Source organism: Caretta caretta, chromosome 7, assembly GCF_965140235.1.
Source record: "Caretta caretta isolate rCarCar2 chromosome 7, rCarCar1.hap1, whole genome shotgun sequence".
Taxonomy (NCBI): domain Eukaryota; kingdom Metazoa; phylum Chordata; order Testudines; family Cheloniidae; genus Caretta; species Caretta caretta.
The window spans coordinates 9,025,081-9,046,065 of record NC_134212.1 but is presented as its reverse complement, the minus strand read 5'-3'; the positions used below and the strand labels follow the sequence as shown (position 1 = coordinate 9,046,065).

General features: G+C 42.7%; 1 protein-coding gene across 4 annotated transcripts in view; it reads left to right on the top strand.

Annotated features, from left to right (window-relative positions):
* Positions 1 to 5,521: 5,521 nt before the first annotated feature.
* The window catches only part of TAFA4 (TAFA chemokine like family member 4), a 109,298-nt gene continuing 93,834 nt past the window's right edge, over positions 5,522 to 20,985 (top strand). For 2 of the 4 annotated variants that reach the window (XM_048858768.2, XM_048858769.2), the window contains exon 1: positions 6,193 to 6,371. The gene's annotated coding sequence lies outside the window, so the exon portion shown is untranslated. The other 2 variants (XM_048858770.2, XM_048858771.2) reach the window with 2 other exon arrangements.

Genomic DNA, 20,985 nt, shown 5'->3' with positions numbered 1-20,985 from the left:
ATTTTTTTACCCCAATTTTGGACCACTCAAGTACATGAAAATACTGATTATGTTAACAAAATGCAATACACTACAGTAGGTAGATGTGTTTATATTCATCTATAGGCTAAGTGTCAATGGGAGGCTTTCTGTTAAAGTAAGGCAATGTAGTGGAAGATACACACACACACACATGCATGGACCGTTAATGAACCGTTCATGAAATAAACCACAGCATTAAACTGCTTTTACTTTCAATAGACTTACTTTTCTCTATTTGTTGCTTTTCCGTCCTCCTGTCCCCTGATATTAACCCCAACATGTACCCAGAAAACAGTGAAATTAATTTTTTGCACTGATTTTCATCTTCTTTAAATTTTTGTAACAAGCGCTGATACACTTCTAGGAAATTTTAAAGAAAATAAAAACTGAATGTGAAGGACCTTGCTCACGCTAGAGATGTGAAGTAATGCAAACTCAGAAAAAGAAAGATCCTGCTCACAACAGCAACACATAGGCCTGGGGAAGGATGTAAAGGAAGAAGATGCAGAGCTGTTAGGAAGAGGTGAAATCACGTAGAGAGACCAGAGGTGGATTTGTGATGAGGCTAACATTATGGGTGTGGAGCTTTTAATTAATTAATTTGTAAAGTAATCGTGCAATCGAGTATTCAACAACTACAGAAATGGGTCATGACTAAAAATAGTTGAGTAAATCAGTTAAACTGAGAATATACTTAGTCAAGTGTAGCCATTTCCAAGATAGAGAACGATTAAAATTGGACGTGAGCATCAAGTCGCTTTTGTCTTGTTATGTAAGTGTCACACCTGAAAGACCCAATTAGCACTACTTCCCGTGTACAAGCAAGCCACTTTAGATATTAAAATGAGGTATAATGATGAATGAAAGTGTGGGACGTGTCTTGGTTATCCTAGGTTCATAACATATAATTGAATTATTTTTGTAAGCCTATTTTAAGACCTTTGATTTCTGGCTTCTGTTTTTAATTAATCAGCCTGCTCTTGCCCTTGTGCATTATTATGCTGTTCATTAGCATTCCATGAGACTGCAGAAGTTTGACTTCTGAATAAAGTAGTGTACAAAGAGAAGGGAGGCTTTTTATCTAACCACTTAATAATTTAAATGGAACTCTTCTTTAATCATTGTTTAACTGCACAATAGCTGTTTATTTAAAATGTGCATCAGCTAATTTTGCAAGCAGAAATAGAAAAATATGGATAAACATGTTTAGAAATAATGAGCCTTTTAACTATTCTAATCATCAAAAGACTTAAAACGTATCCAGGACTTACTCTGGCTCATCTTGGTGAGACAGTCATAGAGTTTGGTGAGGTGTCAAAAGGTACAAGCCTACTTCTGTTCGAGGGAAGCAGTGGACCCTGGTAACTGAAAAGCTAAAAGCTGATTGGCAGCGTGAATATTGTTGGCATGGCCTCCAGCTGTGATGATTGGGTCTTGTGAAAGAGGAAGAGGTGGTTTGATCACAGGACTGGGGACCGGGGACAACTGAGTTCTAATCCTTTCCTATAGGTTTACTATAAGAAAAGGAGTACTTGTGGCACCTTAGAGACTAACCAATTTATTTGAGCATGAGCTTTCGTGAGCTACAGCTCACTTCATCGGATGCATACTGTGCAAACTGCAGAAGACATTATATACACAGAGAGACCATGAAACAATACCCCCTCCCACCCCACTGTCCTGCTGGTAATAGCTTATCTAAAGTGATCATCTCATTGGGCAAATCATGTCGGGCTAGAGCCAGCAGGGACTTTCCCATTGATCTAAATGGTGCAGGATTAAGACCTTAATCCCTTTGCTGGGCTTCCCATCTGTAAAATGGGAACTATAATTCCCCTCACAGGGATGTTTTGAAGATTCAGTTAGACAGTATTTGAAAAGTGCTCTCAATATACTAAAAACAGTAAGCATATGTTCAGCATTTGTATGTTGAAAATGTTTTACAGCCATTATCTAATTTATCTGAACAGCACGCCTATGAGATAGGTATTAATATTCCCACTGTAGAGGTGGGGAAACTGAGTCAGGGCGAGAGATTTGTTCAAAGGCAGAGACTTCGTCAGAGCTGGGATGAGTTCACAGGTCTGTCTCATGCTCAAAGCGCCTCCCACACAAATGCTGTGTATAACCTAGTACTCTAGTACTTTGCATAGGGTAAATAGGTCTGAAGCAGTGCAGACTTATACAGGGTGAAGTAGCAATGAGCTGAAGTAGTAAATTGCACACAGCCTAGCTATAAAGAAATTAAATTATAGCTCTGAGCAGCCAACAATTGTCCATATGGCTGCTTCACACTAAGAGTGAAATTCAGCACAAGGCCTACATGGGATGTAAGCAGTGCATGGGTGTGTGCTGTTCCTCTGGGCAGGGGTGAATTTTACCTTAACAGGATAGTAAGGACACCACAATACCACCTCCGCAGCCTAGAGAGTCTGTATGCGTCTAAATTTTCAAAAATGGCTAGTGATTTTGAGTGCCACCATTTTTGAGTCACCAATGTAAAATACCTTTCAAAGAGGCCTGATTTTCAGAGGGTAGGTGGTCAGCACTTCTAAAAAGCAGACCCCCTTTAAGCTACCTCAAGGTAGGCACCCAAAAATTGGCCTAGCCAAAATCATTAGCTGCACTTGAAAATTTAGGCGTGTCAGTTTATATCTAGTGCACCAATCACCATTGTACCTGTGTAAGAGTATTGGATTGAAGTGTGTGTGTCTGTTTAAAAAGTAACTTGCAATTAGGTGCAAAGTGCATTTGCACTGACCAGACCATAAATGTCACTTTAATGTTTTCTGTTGGAAAAGCAGGAAAAACGTTTAAACCGAAGATGTACATTCTTTCTCTATAAAATAGTTCACCTAGAACACAGTCATAACACAACAAATGCTCTTACCACTCCCCAGCCCGGATATTTGGAATTTTGCACTGATGTGCAAGCCCATTACAGTCATGATTATTTGTCAAATGCTGCCAATGAAGCTGGCACTGTATGAGCCAGAGGAGAAGATGCGGCTCTAGCCCCGAAGAGCTGACAACGAAGCAGGAGGACAACACAAAACACACAGATAGAAGCTTCCTCTGGTTCTATCTCAAATCTTTTAAAATATGTATAATGGGTGATTCAAGGCATTTTTCTTGATAGGTTTCAGAGTAGCAGCCGTGTTACTTTGTATTTGCAAAAAGAAAAGGCGGACTTGTGGCACCTTAGAGACTAACCAATTTATTTGAGCGTGAGCTTTCGTGAGCTACAGCTCACTTCATCGGATGCATACCGTGGAAACTGCAGAAGACTTTATATACACAGAGACCATGGTATATAATGTATATACCATGTATATAATGTCTTCTGCAGTTTCCACAGTATGCATCCGATGAAGTGAGCTGTAGCTCACGAAAGCTCACGCACAAATAAATTGGTTAGTCTCTAAGGTGCCACAAGTACTCCTTTTCATTTTTCTTGATGTTATTGTCCGAGGGCTTCACAAAAATTTGGAAGCAGGACTGAAAGAAAAAGAGAATGGGAGCACTAAGCTAAGAATGGAGTCCCACTCACAACGGGCAGCATGGAGGAAGAAATGAAATCTGACACTAAGGGCTTTAGCCTGCTCCACTTTAAGTCACCATTAAAACTCCCATTGATTCCCCCTCCTTCGTAGGAGTCAGATTGGGCCATAGGGGTGAGGGGAGGCAAGGGATTTATTGGTGGAACTGGATTTTGTGGGACCCTCGCTCTCATTCTCTGCAAAATTATCTAAATGGGTTGCATTTGCCGCTGTAAATTTAATAATACAACAGATTGCGCTAGAGAAGGTAGAGTGATTTTTAAGGTCTTGCATATAGTAATGCTGGAAAAGTTAGACAAAGGTCAATTTGAAGGACCATACTCTTCAGTTTTACTCAAAACACCTGTGGTGGTCCACTCAGTTTATCCACTATCTCTTTGCATTACATGGTGACGATGGCTGGTACTGCAATAGCACCTGAAGGCCCCACCCAAGATCAGGGTGCCATTGCACTACGCATTATACTCACACAGTAAGAGACAAATCCTCCCTAAAGAATCTGGAGTCTAAATAGACAAGGCAGGCAAAGGGGGATAGAGGAAAGTGAGCAGTGGAGTTGCTCAAGGTCACCCAGTAGGTCAGTGACCCCAAGTCCAGCCACTAGAAAACTGCCAGTAAAACATCATTTTTTATTAAATGTCATTGAATTTTAAATTTGACAGTCCATTTTCTTATGGATGCAGTATATTACTGACCAGACCTGTGACCAGAAGAAGGTTGGCAGGTCAAGCCTCTGGCATGCTAAAACGCTTGCCAAGTTGCCAGTGTTTTCAAAAGAAGATGCTGACCATATTTGCAGACCAACCCTTTGCTTGGGAATTGGCTTTATCCTCTTCCCCCAGCTAGGGCATGCCCAGCTCTCTGATCCTAGCAGTGAGTCTGCTAGACAGCGAAAAGCTTGGGCTGAGTGGGAGAGCAGCATGTGCTGTGCAACCTGGGGAAAACATCCAGATCTTACACTGCAGCAACTTGAGTTTCCTCACTTGCAGGCCCTGGAGATGCAGCACGCATAGGATAGGGCACTTCCCAGAACCAAAAGGCATCTCCACTTGTAGATCGGCACTTACTGTGCGCTGTCCTGTGATGGCAGGGGCAAGAGGAATTGGGAACCATATGGAGTGGAAAGAGGGGGAAAGAAAGAGAATGGGGTGCCTTAGGAAGAACAACAGGTCCTGTGCTTCCTTCCTCCCTCTGAAAAGGTAGCAGGCAGAGGGACCCAAGTTTAAAGGAAGGGTTAGTGTATTTGGGAAGGTTGCTTGGAGCCTTTGTGGGCTCAGCTGAGCATCCATCTTCCAGGATGCTTATCTGAGCTCTGAGTCTTCGGAGTTCCCACATCCCTCACTGACCCAGGAATTGTTTGCCAGACTGAAAGTGGAGACTTCTTTGCCAAGGGGCATTTGCACTCAGACATCACTCTTTATGTTGCAGGGGCCACGTAATGGAGAATGGGACTGCTTGTCAAAATGCGGACATGGTCCTACTGTAGGGTGAGGGAAAATGCATCCACCCTGACTAAATTGGCCTTCAACCTTGGTTCTCCACTTGTAAGGTAATTCCCTTCTCTTCATGTGCCAATATATATTTATGCCTGTATCTGTAATTTTCACTGCATGCATCTGAAGAAGTGGGTTTTTTACCCACGAAAGCTTATCCCCAACTAAATCTGTTAGTCTTTAAGGTGCCACCAGACTCCTCATTGCTTTTGTGAATACAGACCAACACGGCTACCCCTCTGATACTTTTTGGGTGAGGAAAATTAACTGGAAGGCGGAGAAAAGGGGAAGGGCGTAGGGAGAAGATGATTTCTGAGGTCTGCTCCCTTTGGCTGGACCTGTTGCCCATCAGCATGACTTGCACCGCTATTCGACACGCCCCACGAGTGTGGGTTCTTGGGTCTCTCTGTCCGCGTAAGAGATCAGTGAGTTTGCAATCGCTCCCAGTTAGTGCCTTAGCTCCGGCGGCTCATGCTTTTCGCGCAGACGGCCCTGGCCCAAGGCCGGCAGCATCCGCAGTGTTGGTTACACCAAGACCCCCCCACCCCAGGATTTGCACGGGATGGGGGACAGCGGGCGCGGGTAGGTCTCAGGACTCAGCTCACCTATGAAATCTCCCCCCCCCCCCCCGCGCCCCGTTATGAATGATCTGAAACCTTCCTCTTCTGGGGTTAAGGTGGCCACGGCGGGGCTCCATGCGGGCGCCCGGAAAGCACGGGGAAGGGCACGGAGACCTGGGGGCCGGCCGACTGCCCCCCCCCCCTCCCCAGTTCTGCAGCCAGCGGTGGTGACTCGCCTCCGGCGCGGGGGCGGGAGCGGGGCTGGCCAATCAGGGCCGGCTGCCATGGCCAGGGGGGTGGCTTTCTGGGCCACTCTAGTTTCAAACCGGAGCTGCTGCAGCCTCCCCGGCTGAGTCTCCGCTCGCCGCGCTGGGGCTCGCCCGGGAGTCGGGCGCAGCTGGCCGCTGGGGGGAGTCCCCGGGGGGGGCGCGTCCCTCCCCTCCCCAGCCTCCCGGCCCCACCGACCCGGCCGCTTCGGAACGTCCTTCCCCCCTCCCCGGCTCCGGCGGGCGCGCTCCGCCCGGGCCATGGGCGATGAGCCTGGGTGAGTGAGCGCCGGGACGCGCCGGCCGGCTGCAGCTGCGCCCCGGAGCCGGGCTCGGACCCCGCGGCCCCATGGCGAGCGCCCGGCTGCCCCAGGCGCACGGCTGAAGACAGGCCGGGAGAGGGCTGGGTCCGTCGGTCCCCGGAGCAGGCAGGCAGGCAGACAGACAGACAGACAGGCAGCCCGGCTCCAGGTGAGGCCGGGGGGCGCCCCCCTGGGTCTCCTAACTTTCGGGGCAGGGGGAGCGGGCGGCTCGCCAGCCCTGGGTCCTCCCCTTCGGCTCCTTGGGGGTCCGGGGACCCCAAAGTCTGGGGAAGGGGCTTGTTCCGAAAGGACCCCGGAGCGCCTGTCCCCCGGTATCCCGTGGCGGCGGGGCTGGGGGAACTGGGCTGCTCGGTGCCGGCTCTCTGCTTCTCGGGGGGACCCCGGGGGGAAGTGGGGTGTATGTGAGCGGCCCCGAGCAGGGGGAAGAGCGTGGATCTGCGGGGCGGGGAGCGCCCCAGGGCGGGTCACCCCATCAGCCTCCCTCCGGGGAGAGCCCTTGCGAACGGCTGCCCGTGAGTTCGAGCCCGGAGCCCGAGCTAGTGGCTGTCGGGCGAGCTTGGGGAGGCGGCGGGGAAGAGGCTGCCTACGGCTGGCGGTGGGCTCTGCCCTGGCAGCAGGGGTAGGACCCCGCCGTGCCGGGGAGTTGATGCGACTAGCGGGGCACCAGCGGTGGCCGGTGGGAGCTGCCCGGGTGCAGCCGCGGCCGAACGGATCGGGTTTGCTGGGGGAGGGCGGAGACGTGCCGGGGTTTGTGGGGTACAGGAGGAGGGTCCCCCTCCTTCCTCCTCCAGCCTATTGGCACCCTGCAGCCGGGCCCGCTGAGGAAGCGCTGCTGAGGTCCCGGTTTAATCACGGGGAATTTTATCGGGGAGATAAGCGCCTCGGCGCCCAAGTCCTGGGACAGCCGCGATCCACCCTCCTCCTGGCCCAGAGGGCAGCGCTGGTTAGCCGGGCTCTCCTCGCTTGTCTGCTCCGCTTGTTCGCTTCCTCGCCTCTTCCTCCGAGCGCTCGAGATGCAAGACAGGGAAGCCCTGGAAGGGGCCGAACAAAGTTTCGGTCCCATCAGCCTACCGAGTTCAATGTGGTTACGGTTCCTCTTGCGGTTCTGCTATTGCCCGTCTCCGGAGTCCTCTCCAGCCCACTACGCGGGTGATCAGGGCTCGTGTCCGCAGCTTTGGGTTTACTTTTGATCACTTGCGTTTGAAGGGCTACAGAGCGGAGCCTGCCCTCGAATGAGCTTTCAGTCGCTCCTAACCACAGCTGGATTTGTTTAGCCAGAGGGATTGCTCTGATTCTGGGAGACTCCAATACCCACCCAGCGCCAGACTGAAATGTTCTCTCCCCTGTCCTGAACGTGTCCGCATCTGTCCGCGGCGCTCCGTTTTGTCTGGCAGTGTGTGTACAGACGACAATATGTTAAAAATACACAAAATAAGAAGGTTCATAGGATTTTTTTTATATTGCCAATTTAAACTATATTTTGACTCTTTCTCACTGATTACTCGTGCGGTACAAAATGAATAACTCTTGACAGCATACTCCCCATATGCCGCTCAGAATCCTCCAAGGTGCATGCTTAATCATTGCATTACAACTTGAGCACAGATGTGTTTTGAAATTGCTTTGACATATATGTTTTTTCTGACAGTGTTTCATAGCATGCACTATGTGCATATTTCTGTAATTATAATTGCTATGTATAGTTAAAGGGCACAATAGGAATTTGCACTTCGCTGATCATTTAGTGTAAAAGTGTTATTAACAAAGTGCAACATTTGTTCTGCAAACCGGTAATAATACAGTTTAATCCATGAATGCAATTATCAGAATCATTATGGATAAATAACGATTTATCTGTTCCCAAAGTGACCCTCTGAGTATGTGCAAGCTGCATCAATTCACCAATCAGGACCTCCATTACTTGAAGGTAGACCTAGCATTTTACAATGCTTTTTTTTAAGTACATCTGCCTTCAGATTTGACTTGTCTTGCCACCCCCATAAGAAAGTACCAGCATGTCAATTTACATTACTAAGAGTATCTATATTTGATGTAAATAACATACTTTCATGGCTGTTCTACCTGTGAAAATGTCATGAGCAATCAGAAAAGCTTATTTTTGCAGATGTCATGGTTACATTTTTGTTCCTGAGAAATGGATTTGACTTCATTTTGCTAAACATTATGGTTCCTGAAATAGTTTTTATTTCCTGGACCAATTGTCTCACCACTGGCAACCTCTTAACATTTTCAAATGGGAGTTCTTGAACACATACTTTATTTTAGCTAGGGATATTACAATCCCCATTCCTCTCAATGAAGCAGGCATTCTTTGTTGACCCCATTCCACTTTGAAAATAAAAAGCACCCGATCCTCTCTCTTTCAACACGTAGCTTTATTCTCTGCTCCAGTGATTTACTATATCACTTACACTGATGATACTTGCTATGTAGATGATTGGGGTAATGTGCATGATGTTAAAACTGCAGTCAGTGGGGATTAATGCATGGGTATGACATCACCAGCAGCCAATCAGGTGACTGCTTTGGACACACATTGACCAAAACTGTATTCTAAAACTGATTTAGTGATTCTGCATTGCTTCTGATGACTAGGGCAAGTGTTGACAGAATGGACTGATTCTTAACAAGTTTGGATTGCCTTTCCCCTGTCCCCAAAAGGAGTTGAAAAATACCCACTTTTCAAAGATTTCTGGTTAAGAGATCGGTTGAATGTTGATACCTTAGTTTTCAATAAACCAGACATTAGTACAGTGTGCTACTGCCTGATTATTAAAGTAAAAAAACCAACTTGATGAGTTCTCAATCCAGACCATGAGTTGTCATCTGAACAATCATGTTTCTATACATCCTATATTTGCAGTTGCAGGCACTAAATAACATTAGTGCTCTGGATGTGATCCTACTGCAACCTTTATATGAGTAGCCACAAAGGGTTGCAGACCTGGGCCCTATCTTTTTATTACCTTGCTATACTCCAATTAAAAAAAAAAACAATAGCTTTCGGTAACTTTTGCAGTATTGGGCCGATATTACTGAATCTGACCCAACTTTTGTAATGCACATAATGTCTATGTACAATCTGTTCTCTTCCACTTCATGACACTCACTTAAACATTATTGTTATGTTATCATTTTGGGCCTGATCCAATGAAAAGATTTTGATTGACTTCAGTGGAATTTGAATCAAACCCACGTGTGGATATACCAAATACGGTCTGCTTGTAACTGGTGTACATTCCTTTGTTACTATTTTTTTCACATTCCCTAGAGTTCACACTTTTGAGCCAATTTAAAAATATTTTGTGCACCAGGTTCAATCACTGGAGTGTTTCATTTATATTGTTTCTTAGCAATTATTAAATAATCACTGCAGTTTTCATATGTAGGAAGTATTAAATTTCAGTGACCCGCATGAAGTATTCCCGCATTGCCCTGATGCTCCCCAGGAGTGTGTGTTCTCATGCCTTGGCTACCTGTAAGAGGTGACAGGATACATTTAATGAATTACCTTTTAAATTAGAAGGCAGTAAACAACTCATTATTTGATTAGAGCAATATTAAAATTAGTAGAATGTTATAGTCTTTTCATATCCTGTGGCACAATTTTACTAGCTAGGAAGTGACATGAGTTACTGCAGAGAGGGGAAGTCTCTAGAGAATTGTAATGATTTTCATCTGTGTGAAATCTAATATATATATATTTTAGTTGATACTATTGCAGAGTTTTTGCTTTCTGGTTTAAATAAATACAGTTTGTTATTTTGAGTGAATTTAGCGCTTGTGAAGTGTGTTGGGTAGACAGCCTTGAAGGTTGAAATCCCCTAATTAGAGAACAAGAACAGCTTCGGCAGTGCTAAAGCAAGTGTGATAATGGTCTTCAGTCCTGTTTTGAGGGGTCCTCTGCCTTCTAGAAATGAGATGGTAGCTCTGTCCCCAGCCTCACTTAATTTTTGGCCTCTATTCAGGCTTCCCACCTGTGGTCACTGTGGTTTATGTGATGTGCTTAACTGCCTGCTGAGGTCATGATCCAAAACTTGTTGAGAAGACTCCATTGATGTCAATGACCTATGGAACAAGCCCTAAGAATGTCATTTCAGTTCACATACACCACCAAACAGGTATCACATGGTGACATGGGGTGGATTTGAACTGGTGATCAGTAGCAGTGAAAGTACGTATACTGTCTTCATTGATTCTCCTCTGCCAATTTTTTTATTTAGTTAGGGTCAACTCCTGCAGTCCTCACTCAGTCAGAACTCCCATTTTGCCGGAGTAAAGAATGACGCTCTCAGGATGATTGTGCCTGAGTAAGGACAGGCTCTATCTAATACTGCTTCTGATTTAAAAACATGTGTGTGCAGGTAAACAACAACGAGGTGTTTGGTTGAGGGTGGTTAATGACAGTAAACAATTTTCAGGTTCTCCTTGAAGAAAGGTCCCTATAAAATCTTGAAAGTGTTCCACACTTGGAACTCCCTTTGACATTAATGCGTGTTCTTCCTGCTGTGAAGCCACTGCAGGATCAGGTACTTCATTTACAACTACGCTTAATTTTATTTTACCGTAAGGGGTGTATATAGTTAGTAACACCTCGATGCTGCAAAGCAAACATTTCATACTTCTCCTGCAGCGTACGTGTCCCTGCCTAAGCCATTGTATTAAAGAAATTTCCATGAGCCAGGAATGCTAGAATCTCTGCAGCATATATTCACAGAGCCAGCTACCATCCCTGCACTGGCTGGATGGTGTTTTCAGCTGTAATGCATGCTGAGCGCTTGCAAACGAGGGGGATTTACTTTGGATTTGTGCCACTGTAAGCAGAGTGTCCGTGCTGCTCTAAAGAATCCCAGGAAAGCCAATAGGAAACGGCAGGTTATTGCAGATTTCCACAAGCCACATCACTGAAACGGAACACTTTTTAAGTGGTTGCTTTGTAGCTCCTTTATGCCATGGGCCTGATTCCTTACAGGAGTTACTCTATTGGAGTCCATGGTTTTATGCCAGTGGACAGCCCAAATGAGGGAAAGTAGAATTAAATTTCATGGTGGTGCTACTAATTTTTGAAAAATGTAATAGTAATTGAAACACAATGGAAGGGAGAGCTTTGACCATAGAATCTTCATGGTCAGGTCTGTCTTCTTGTAGAATATTTTCCTCAACAAAGTGCCCACACAAAGAACGTCTCTCTTTCTTGTTTGAAATGACAGCTCCTGTGCTCTGGGAGACTGAGCAATGATAAATAAAGCAAGCAACGGTATTTATAAATCATGCTTTGCATGCAATGCTGAAGGTAACAGTTTGGTTAATATACCTGGTAAAAAAACCAAACAAACAGGTTTGGGCTTTGTTGCCTTTGTTTTCTGAACCACCAGCTGCAGTACAGGTTTAATTATGTTGGTAAAGTCCTGCTGATAAGAAGTGTGTGTTTTCAGTTGGGCTAAGCCTGGCCATCCTAATTGTGGGAACAACTTGCACCTGGTAAAGGTAGGTTGGGACACTGACAGTTTGGTTCTTAAAGGGACAATAAGCAATTTTTCCACGCTGTATCAAGAAAAACGAAAACATGATTCCGGTTGTCAGAGCAAGCCCTAGGCATGGATAAAGCAACTAACAGATTTAACAATTTTGAAATGAATTGCAAACCTCTGGCTCATGTTTGTACAGTCCAGGATATCAGAACCTATGCTTGCATTTTACAAACTATGCACCACATTCTCCTTGGACATAGATTTCAAGGGTTACTAATTATGTAAGTCTGCGGAGAATTTGGCCCTTTGTTCAGGAGCTTTAGTAAGAGTGAGGGCCAAATCTAGACCTCTTGGAAGCAGACAGAATGGCACTGAATGTTTAATTCTTTGCAAAATTAAGTTTTGGTTTTTGTACTGAGATGCCTTTCAATGGCAAACGTTGCAATGCACAGATAATTGTGATAGCTTGAGAATCTGATACAGCAATTAAACAGCAGGATTCTGTTCTTCCATTTGTGTGCAAGAGACATGGATGTATTAAGAATTCAAACCTTAGCATAAGTTATTGATGTGTCAATGGACTCCCATATTGTTACCCACCTTAACATTGTGGAGGTTGTGGTATTTTAGGATCAGGGGATGTATGACTGGTTGGGTCTAGTTACCTCAGGATATCTGTGGCGCTCCCATTACTCAGTGAAAAGTTTGTGTTTCTGGTAGTTTGATCGGTGAATAGAAGTACATTGCAGACGTATTTATGTAGTGAAGTGCAGACGTTTTCATTACTAAGGAAGGATTTATCTTGTTACAGTAGTGAATTTAGGATGCTAAGCTGTGATATTTTTCCTGTTTCTAGAATGTTATGTTGCATTAAAATCAAATCCGGATGACCATCCTTTTCAATTTAAACCACTACAAGATGCTAATAACGTTGGAGACAGCAAGTTTCCAACTTCAGAAAAGAGCATCATTTATTATTTTTCCTGGTAAAATTCATTCAACCCGCTGAGATTAACTGTAATTTTTTTAAAATAAAAGAAACTTGGTTTGGATCTTCAGCACCAATAACCCTTGAGGATCCAAGCCATGACATAGTAAATCCATCTTAGTAAAATTAGATTTTTGGGTCTCCCTAATCCCCCCTGCTTCTGGAAAAATAAAAGATCCTAGAGCACATTTAGTGGGTACCCCACAAACCCTTTTCATTCATCCCTGCCTCCTGCTCCCAGTCACTGGGAATGATGAGTGAAAAAATCTGAAAAAATCTTTTTGGACCTGGCTACTTTCTGCTGTTGCCCTGTACGCCGCAGACGTTCAGGCTGGTGGGGGGAAATTGGCTGAGCCATTCCCCCAGGTTCCTACTATTGCTGCTCCAGTGGATGGTTTCTGATTGAGCACCAGGGTTCTGAAGTTCCTTCTGCTCTCTTCTAATGAACAGAAGAAGTGGGATGCTTGGCTTTGCTGGTCTACATGTGCAGCTAACTACATACCTTGCCCCTGTTGCTGGAGGCTCCGCTAACTGCTCTTTAGAGGAGCTGTGTTTCAACAACAGGCAAACAGCTGCTGTTTCTGGATTTGAAGTGGTCCGTAGAACTTCTTAGGAGGTCTTTGTGGCTGGTAGGGCCTCCACAGCCACCCCAGCCTCTCTTCACAGGTGTTTTGGGAGGAGGTGGGTTACGAGGCTGCATGCTGGGATATATGGGGTTTAACTCATGGTGGTTGTTGCTGGGCCTGACTCTTGCCTTTAGTCCTGTGGCGTAGTGCCTTACTCCCAGGAGTAGTCACACTGATTTCAATGGAACTACTTATGGAGGAAGGATGCAGCATGAACACAGGTGTACAGGACCCATAAGGATCATCTGCTGCGCTTGTGTTAACAGAATTTGAGCTGTTTGATATGTTAATTTTTGTATCAAATATTGTGTGCTTAATTCCTGCGAAGCACCTAGAGTGTAAGATTGGTGCAATAAAATTTAAACAAAACACAGGTTCAAGCCCATTTGTATATAAAAGTACTCGGGCAATTGAATCTGAAAATGGTTTCATAACTTGTTGGAATATGGAAGAATTGCTGTAAGGGGGTTCAACAGATGGATTCACTTCCGTTATTTCAGTTCCTTAAGCAGCCGTTCTGAAACTTCAGGTGAACATGCATTATTCTGAGGAATCGGATAAGAGAACATTTGAAACTTGCATGACTGAAGCCGAAATATATTTCAGGTGGGTTACTGGGAAAATATTTACCAATTGCAGGGTTTGCTTGATTCCAGGCTAAAAGGGAAAGAAATGGGAAAAACTGAGTTTTTTAATCTAACATTGACTTTTAGTCTGGTGCTGGATATTTTATTATTTTTGTTTAGTTTTATATGTTTTAGCATAAATGAGTAGGTATTAACATAATCCGAATATCTTCACAAACACCTACTTTTAAAAATCTGCAGTGAGTCTACTATTTAGGAGAGTCTTACCTGAGAAGGAATCTTCCCCCAATTTCTAGATGTACCTGACACAGATAAATGCAGGAAGGGATGGTTTATTTTATGGAAGGATTAATGGAATGCTCCAACAGAGGAATGGATCGCTACGTTGCAAATAAAGTATGTTTTAAAAATGAATGGCATTCAGGATGTACTCATAAATTAAAAGCACTTCTACCAAAAAAAAAAATCTATGTTCGTCTTACTGTGCATGTTGTTAATAGTTCAGGACATTCATTATTTAGATTTAGCAATAAAAAGACCATACAGAAGCTTTGAGCACCTCAAAAATAATTAAACTTATCATAACAATGGTAACGTGTATATTAACTTCAGCCTGCTTGCAGCATTAAATAATTCAATGGAGATAATTTACCTCAGTCAGCTGATAAATAAATAAACTCCCCTCCCACCCCCACCAACCTGGAAAAATCCCCAGAACATCTCTTTATGTCCATCCTGTGCAGAAGCATACCTGTTCTACCGCCCACTCCGAACCAAAACCCTGAGAAATAACATCAAAGTTATTGTACAAATGTGAGAGCTTATTGCAAACGTAGGGGAAATATTCCTTCCAATGACTTGTTACATGACTTTCAGTTCTTAACAATCTTGCATGGGCTCCAAGCCAACCAATAATGTATCCAGAAATGTCCAAATTCCTGCATATGATACTCTAAATCAGTTTTTCAGCCCCATTTCATTTGCACTAGTCCACCCCCCATGCATGTATGTAGCGAAACCAATTAAAAGGGCTATACAATTGTTTAGGATTTAAACAGTTAATTACGGTATAATCCTGCATCCCCCTAGGTATCCAGTACTCTCAGACTTTAGCAGAGGTTACATATGTATAAGGACAAAAAAATTCTGACCCTGTTTCTGTCTACAGAACCCTGCAACCAGAATTGGGTTCTGCAATGGGACTTACTCGCATGAGTAAAGGTGAAATGATCAGGCCCATAATTGCTTCATCTTAAGAAGTTGTATCTAAATTTGAGTATTTCTCAGATAATGTTAATTTATTTGAAAAACTGTAGATCACATTTGTTCTCTAGTCACAATCTATTCTCTAGTCACAATCTATTCTCCAGCTTTCTGTTTGTTGTTTTTGTTGGGAGGATTAAGGGGACCAGCATTTAACCAGCCTCTTTGCAAAAGGCCATGAAAGCCAGAGGAAAATCAATGTTTTTAGCACTGGTAGGCTTTTGAAGTGTGGAAGTTGAACATATTTCCCAGTGAATTGGACTTTATCAGCGAATAAGCTATTAATGTTAAATCTTGCTTAGGACTGTAGCAGATGATGGCAGCTATATGTAATAACTGATTGTTACCAATTTGGTTCTCCTCTTTGCTAAAAACACCATACTAAATAAACCAATTTGTAATGTTGGTGTAAGTACATTTTTATATACAAATATGTTCTGTTACAGTTATGTACTGCAGTCTTTTGTTTAAAGTCTTTTTTTTGCTACATAGCGGGTTAAAGCAAAAGATGTAACAAAAGTTAAATTTTGAATACTTTACTAAAATTGCTGCTGGTTATGAACAGTAAGGTTTAAGAATAACATTATAAAATGGGGTTTTGAATGGATCTTTCTGTATTTCTAATTGGAACGCTAACAGTAAAACTGTACCCTCCATATAATACATATGCAATTTGTTTTTAAATGTCAAACCAATTTTTGCTGCTACTTTAAAAAAAAATCACAAGAAAATAATTCTGTTCAAGTTCCCCTTAAATATGACCAAAATGACAATGACATTATTAAGGAGAAGGACCAGACTAGCTGGAGGATATGCATTCGTCACATGAGTTTCACAAATAGATGTTGATTTAGATATTGATAGTAAAGACACGTTCTAGTCATTTTATAGAATTAACAATTGATCTGCTTGTTACGTCCTAGTCCTTCGTTACAGCGTGTTTATTCATTATTGTCATTACAAAGTGGAAGTAGCTGAGATCATGATGATTAGCAATGCAAAATCTAAAAGCAGTGAAATCTGTTTTAATATTAAAACTTTTGCACGGATACACCCTTTTGAGTAATGTATTGATTCCTGCATTTCACAACACGACTTAACTTAAACATCTTTGTCAATTTGCAGTTCACTTACATTTTTCAGAAACTCAGGCCTATGTGTTTTCACAATATCAATGAATCAGGCTTGTAACAGTGTAATGTGTAGTGTAAAACATTCTTTTCAAATTATATTAGGTTATGTCTTGGTCTATGTAAATATACATAGATATATAGTTACAACTGATACACTTAAATATGCTGGCATAGGTGAATGCAGAGATGGTATTGCAGCAAATATATTCATGATTGTTTGTTTGCTTGTTACTAAATGTATCATTTCTTCTAAATCAGCGGTGACTTAAGCTTGGGCAAACTTCAGAACAAAAATACCCAAAGAGGCTTCTCCTGGTATATTTGACTAATATATTGAAGAAGATAAATAGTTATTTTTAAAATGTATTACACAGTAGAACTGATCACAAAGGGAAACCATGTTACAAATCTGAAAGTTAAGGTCACCCTGAGATGAAAAGGACACTTACGGTGACTAGAAAACCTCTGCTTCCTGAAGAAATTGAGATTCAAAGTTTACTCTTTTCACAGTTTCTTTTATAAAGCTTTGGGATCCCAAGTGTAAAAGCAGAGTCTGTTTTGATGTTCAAATATTTCAAACTATATAGTACATGGAAAATAAGATTCTATCTTCCAGCCAATGCTATAGATTAGTTTTAGTATCTTAATTTATCTCAGTGTATCAAGCTCTAATGATGAGTTTTAAAATACAATATCATACTGTTTTACAATAAAATTGGTAAACATTTAATTTAAAACTTTTAACCAATACTTCCCCCCCCATCTCTTCTTTACCTTTCCCAGATAACCCTTCTTGTTCTAAAAATCCAGCATATATTTTAGTCATACACATATCACGGAGCAAATAATGCATAATTCACACTTCTTGTGTGAGTATGGAGGTATGCTCAACAGCATTTTATTAGGATTTGTTAATTACAGTAATGAATTATTTTCTGTCTGACTCTCTCATCTTAGCTAATATTGCTAACCTGTTTGAGCTGAAGCAAATCAGGACAACATTGATATATATATTTTTGAAAACTGAATAATGGTAGATCTAGACTCATAATTTTTTAATTAGGTCATTTATCTTCATCTATGTTTATCAGTGGAAAGTACTAAGATGTAATAGCAGTTTTTTATGACATGTTTACATACATAACAAAAATTAAAATGTAACCGAGTTGTGTATGGAATATTTCTAATTTCTTCTTTAATTTTCAGCACAACTTTATAGTGGTTTTTTGTGTACTAGAGGGGTTTAATTTGCTGCTTGTTTTGCTGTTTGCAGTAGTATGGCATGTCATTGCTTATACAGTAGTTTAACTTAGGGTGTAATTAATATTTGAGTTCATACTTTGAGCCTCATCCTGCAAAAACACTGCAATGCTCCTTACTGAGAGTAATAATACCTATCTTTTTGTTTAGTGCTTTTCATCAGCAGATCTCGAAGTGGTTCAGTCCTTTAATGTATGTATCCTCACAGTCCCCCTGTGAGGTAGGAAGATGGTGTTATCCCTCTCTGACCTTTTACAACTGAGGCACAGAGAGGCTAAGTGACTTGCCCAAGGCCACATAAGAAGACTGTGGAAGAGAATGGGATTGAACCCAGTTCTAGGTTAGCACCTTAACCACTGGACCATCCTTCCTCTCATAGTCCCTTTCTGGTCAATGGGACTGCTCACTGTCGTAAACACAATATGGGTTTGATCCTGTGCCCACTGAAGTCAACAGTAAAACTCCATTGACTTTCAGGGTGCAAGTAAGCCTGGTCCTGTTTCTAGGACTGGGTCCATAGCCATTATGTTGTGGATGGTATTTCACTGTACAGAAGCTCATATTCTGCTCTTGGGTAAAATATACTATGAATGTTAATGCTGGCAAAATACAGGGCCAAATTCTGTTGTTACACTTGTGGAATCCCATTGACTTTAACCCATGCACTCAAATCCATCCTCATTTGTTTTAGTAAATAAAAATATGAACAGCTGAAAAATTTAGGAGATATGTGATCTCTCAAAAGCCATTTAAAATATATAACTTGCAAGATCAACTTAAAAAAAAAAAAGACAGAATCCTGCACTCCTTATTAAAGCATAATTCCCATTGTCATCTCTGGGAATGTTACCTGAGTAAGGACTGAATCAGAACGTGGGGTTGTATTTCCTATGTGCAGTTGTACGCAAAACAAACCAACCAACCTTCCACATCAAAGAGACTGGATTATGTAGTACTGAACTGCTGCGGTATTTTTACACATGGGAATCTCAAATTTGAAGCCGCTGGCATTTTTTTAGGTTTAAATTTACCTTATGTAAATTCCTTCCTACTATATGAATTAAATGTTTATTTGTTGTGAAATGGAGGGGTATAACTATTCAGTAGGGGCCTATTCTAAAGCCCATAGAAATCTAGGGTAAAATTCTGGGGAGAGGAGAGTAGTAGGCTGACAGGACAAATTATTTATAGCTGGTCAAAATGTTTTTCAATTTTTGATTGGAAAAAGTGCCAATTATTTTTTTATGGGAATCTGCATGAAAACCATTGTCTGACCAGCTCTGCCAATCGTACCCGACATGCTGCCATGCTAAGGTCTCAGTCTTGCAGTTGATGTGATACCGCCTCTGTATCAGTGCAGAGACCCACTGATGTGAATGGGGCTCTGTTTGGGTGCAGGGATCCATCAGTGCTGGCTTTCGTTATGTCAGAGTGGCCATATACTCCTGTAAAATTGTCTGCTGTCTGTGGCCTTTGTTCTGGCAATGTCCGTCACTGGAGAGGACCACTGCCCTAGTGAACAATAGCTGATCTGATCTGCGTTTCTTTGACAGAATGATAGAAGGGGATAAGGGTATATTGCTCATTGTATTTTTCATCTCACTTTTGTGTGGCAGCCAGAGAACTTGATTCTGTGGATGCCCTCATGGGAGGAATCCCATATACGGTACAATGCCGTGAACGAGAGAGCATGCTTAAATTGATCTCATCCTTAAATTTATCAAGAAACTCCCAGGTCATGGTGGTTTTCAAAGATGAAGATCCCATTGCCCAGAATAGGATGTAGCTATATATGAAAATTGGGACTAGAGCAGTTTAACTCCTTGTACTTCAGGTCAGTGGGTCACTGCCCCTGTTGTTATAGCATTGTCCAAAAGCAGTGTTGCAGTTCAGTGGTTTTCATCCTCTCCAGACAACTCTATTGCTTCTCTAGCACGAGACCTCAGCTGGCTCCCACTGCTGCTTATCCAGTTGTGCTTGGAATTGTGCTTTGGCTTCTCCTGACACCAGTCTCCCAGCTGCAACTCAAGCCCAGCCAACTGGAAGTGGGGACGTCTCAAGGCCAGGCACAGAGGGTCATAATTACAATGGCAAAGGGACCCTAGAGTACCATTCACAAAAAGCCTGAGGTAAGGTGCTAGCACTGGTTTGCCTAGCAGTGGTAACGAACTGTTACTATAGTTGAGTAATAAGTTTAGGGCCAGTGGAGCTCTTGGCTGATGGTGGGCAGGATTCGACCCTTGATAACTTTTAGACTAAAACTTTCTTTTTCAGGAAGTTGAAAAAAATGGTCTCAGCCAATGACCTGGAATATCTCTTCCCTTTCTAGGGAAATACCTGCAGGAGAGGGTCTGGGCTGCAGAGAACTATGGGAGGATCCCCTTTTAGTGTTTTCCTAGGGTGCATGGCTTGTTCTCCCCACACCTTATAGGTGGTCATGTCATCAAGGTTTCCTTTGCCTCCATTAAAACCCAGGACCATCTTTTAAGGTGATTCCTCCAGGATGGAAGAGCTGTGATGCTCCAGTTGGCAGTAAATCTCTGCCAGTGTTTCTGTTGGGCTTGTGTATGAGCAAACAGTCCACGCCTCCTAAATCCCCCTATCTCAGAAAAACATCCCCATATCCTATGGAGTTGGATGCAATTCATCCCAATTACTCTCTGTGGGGTGGGGAGAGAACCCTCTCCCCGAGTATTACTGGTAGCTATCTAAGTGTAGCGGGATGAGTGTTGGCTCAGACTCAGCTTTGATTTTTCTCACTTTTATTGGTTCATCTCAAACTTTAATTTTACTCATTTCATCCACACAAATATTCTGTTTAAACACCAGCCACGTTATGGACTTTGCTACATTCGAAATAACAAAATGGGAGCTGGTGTTCCTAGTTCAGAAGAGGAAAACTGCCAGAAGCAAAGAGGTAAATTAGAGCTGATGAAAATTAATTGCAAACCTGTTCAGTCTGGTCTGTCTTATTGTACCATTATTAAATGGTGTTCAGAAGATCTTAGTCGTAAAAAAACAAAACAAAACAAAAACACGTGCTGACTTGTGAGAATTCAGCAAGCAACAGGCTGGGACTTGAATTTCCTTCAGATGTTCCCACTTTGATCTTCACTTTCAATTTTTCATATTGTTTTGGGGCCTTATTGTACTGTGAGAAGAGGACCCAGATCTTTGTAAGCTTCATGCTGATAAGTTTCTATTGAATACTCTCCTGAGTGGTTGAGTTGCTTGTGACTGTGTAGAGGGGCTGAGGGGTGTGGTCCTGAAAACAGATGGAGCCCAGGGATCTATGGGGGAAAAAAGCTTCAATCTAAGGGATCCCAAGATCTTTACACTGTGTCCAGACCCCATTCCTAGGTGTCTCCCTAGAACAGGGGTTTTTTCAACCTTTTTCTTTCTGAGGCGCCCTA